General features: G+C 39.2%; 1 protein-coding gene across 2 annotated transcripts in view; it reads left to right on the top strand.

The window, feature by feature from the left end:
• The window catches only part of nt5c3a (5'-nucleotidase, cytosolic IIIA), a 20,733-nt gene that overhangs the window by 11,129 nt on the left and 6,609 nt on the right, over window positions 1–2,995 (top strand). Inside the window, exon 1 of one of the 2 annotated variants that reach the window (XM_015385885.1) lies at window positions 961–977. The exons of the other annotated variant lie outside the window; for it this stretch is intronic. The gene's annotated coding sequence lies outside the window, so the exon portion shown is untranslated. Of the gene's footprint in view, window positions 1–960; window positions 978–2,995 lie in introns of those variants that run through there. 2 annotated transcript variants of the gene reach the window in all.

The raw sequence follows: 2,995 nt of genomic DNA, 5'->3' as shown, positions 1-2,995 counted from the left end.
CATACAGACACTTAGAAGAAAAAGGTTGTAACTTTAATTAGCGATGGTCCGATGCAAAAAATGAGGCTAACATTAACATCCACTAATCATGATGTTAGTTATGGTAATTATTGAACTGATTAAATCGGCCTAACGTCAAAGCCCAAACTGTCCCAAACTGTCTTTGTTCTTCTGCTGATCTGACGATTTCAAAATTATTCACACTAATGCAACTAGTGAAGATTAAAAAAAAAGTGCTGGTTTAACATGTTCAAGGCTCCGTTACTGACATGTTCAGACCTGCCAGAAATAAACTGAAGCTTCTTCTCTGTAGGAGCCAAATATTAAAGCCGCCACAGTAAGATAAGCCTCTGTAAGTTATCTCTGTGTCTGTGTGTGTGTGTGTAGTAGTAGTAGTAGAGGGGTGTTTGTGTGAATCCATTTGAGTGAGCCTTATCCATAAGTAGACATTTGTCAGGTGTTACTGACCTTTGTCAGAGCAAACAGCCTGATGCTCATTCTGAAACTTAAACCTTTTGACCCCTCATCTGCTGTCACACCATTTACTGAATGTGTGTGTGTTTGTGTGTCTTTGCACGGAGAGGATAGTGTGTTAAAAATGTACGTTGCTCAGCAATAGCACTCCTCAATGCAAGGGCGCCCTTTCTAATCGATATGAAAGGTCAGAGGTCAAGTTACTGGAAAAAGTCTGGATTCCAAACACTGGTCTAACAACGCTGGCCAGGTTGCCACATCTGTTTGTCGACCTCTGTGTTTGTGGACTTTGTTTGCGTCTGTGTGTCCGCTAGAAGTGTCACTATGTTTGTGTGTTTGAGCCTGTGTTGGGGACGGGTTATATTGTCTAATCAGTTTTGGTCAACACCCCCCCTCCCTCCCCCCTTCTTTCTCCCCGCCTGTTTCTGGGGATATATAAACGCTGCGCAGACACACAATCTTTTCTTCACTCTTGTTTTTTTGAAGAGACAACAGACCCCGAGGTAAGCCTGGATGTGCCTGCTTGCAAGTGGTTGACTAAATTAAATGCTTGTCGGGGCGCCGACGTGAAGTTAATGAACAGAAAGATGTCTTATTTTGGTAATCTACAGGGGTTGAATCTGTTGCATAGAAAATAATTGATGAAAAATGCTGTAGAATGTATAGAAAGTCATACAGTTTTAACAAAATATTGCAGTTCTGTCTGTATTTAAAGTTGGATGTGATGCTTGTAGCTCTGCATCCATCAGCAGAGGTTGACCTCTGAGGATTCTCACCTCTTTAATCATCAGTTTAAACCTTTGTGTTTTTTTTTTTAAAGCTGTTAAATCAGCATAAAATCAGAAAAAAAAAAACGTTTTAGATTTTTAAAAAACTCCTGGCTTGTTTTGCTTTTCTATGTGATGCTGTGTTAAAAAACAAAAACAAACTTTATTTTTAGGTTATGCTCTGGGTGTCGTGTGTCTTTAGGAACCCGGTGAAAGATGAGGTGTCAGTCAGTCATTCTGATTGCGTAAGCAAAGTCCTGTTGGGTGCAGCAGGATTTCATCAAGTCTTTTTATATCTACTGTCCTTGCAGTCCCTCCTGTTAACTCGTATTGAAATCTACTCTCGGCTCTTATCTCTTTTTTGTCTTGATTAAAAGACAAAGCTCTAAGCAGTCAAGTAAAGTCAACGTTTCACACTCAGAATGCTCTTAAATTAGGAACTTTATTGTCATTTTGGACTCTTAATTAAATAGTTGTAAAGTTTGGAAGAAACTCAAATTCAATGACATTTTCAACTGAGTAGGGTGTCATAAGAAACTTGTAGTTATTTAATATAATACTGGTACACAGGTGTAATATGATGCTTAGCTTAAACAAATATTTTTAATGCAACCAAGTGTTTTAAATGGGCTCATTTACCAACTAACACAAACCAGTCCTGATTCTGTTAACTTAGCGTTAACCGAACATCTGGTCTCAAACTTGCAGGATTTCTGTTGCTTGTTTCTTCGTCCGCAACCTCAGGACTCCATACAGGGTTGCTTTGGAAAGCCAAGAACATGGCGTTCTCCTCCTGCAGGCTGTAAATAACAGTTTAGGAGTTGGTGTGTAATATGACAAGCGATGACTTGTAGCCTCTATACCATTTGGCCCTCCTCTTTAAGCAAATGTAGGTCACAGTAGTTAATATTAGTGCATATCTGTCCAAGTATGGCGCTGATGTTATGTCCCCTTAGCTGGTCTAGGAGGTATAGGGGACAGACGTGAATCAAGATAGGGAATTGGGAGACAAGAAGGAATTTAAGATGTTTTTTTTCTCTTCTGTACAGATTGATATTTAGCTTTAGGTGAGCTCAGGCAAGCATAAACAAAACAACCCAAAAAGAAAAGTTGAACTTACCTAGTTTGGAAAAAAAACTATTAAACAAAATATATAAAACTATAAAATAACTGGACTAAAAATCACAAAAACAAGAAAACACAGGCACTAAGCAAAAGGCAGTCAAATGAGCAAAAGACCTAGAAGTGCTGCTTCACAGACATTAAATAGGACGCAAGTAATAGAGGATTGGCTGAGACCCTGAAAGAGGCACCCAATCCTAAAGGAGGAGGCGGAGCCTAGAGCTAAACACAAGGCATCACTTCATTTAAAAAATCTACTTTGGTAATATGACAGTGATCTAATTCCTTATATGCATGATGTGTTTTGCATTTATTGTTAAATCATGTCTGAGGGAGTTAATTAGATTCCTCGATCCAAGCAGGGGTTGGGGGATAAAAACTAAAATCTAAATGTTTCGGCTGCTGCCATATTCAGGAGTCACCACAGCAAATCCTTATTATTATGATTTACCAGATGCACCTTCTGACGAAAGCAAGATTCAAACCACTTCACCATGGGGGCGGTTTTTAAAAAGAAATATGTAAAGAAAATGTGTTGTTAAAGGTGGTGGCTACAGGTTTAACTCCTCCCAGTCAAATAACCTCCAACAAAAAAGCAGCAGACTCCATGTGGCATCTGAGACCGTTTGCAG

The sequence above is a fragment of the Cyprinodon variegatus genome, unplaced genomic scaffold (genome assembly GCF_000732505.1).
Source record: "Cyprinodon variegatus isolate N-32 unplaced genomic scaffold, C_variegatus-1.0 Scaffold0, whole genome shotgun sequence".
NCBI classification, from domain to species: domain Eukaryota; kingdom Metazoa; phylum Chordata; class Actinopteri; order Cyprinodontiformes; family Cyprinodontidae; genus Cyprinodon; species Cyprinodon variegatus.
This window is presented reverse-complemented; position numbering and strand designations above follow the sequence as displayed.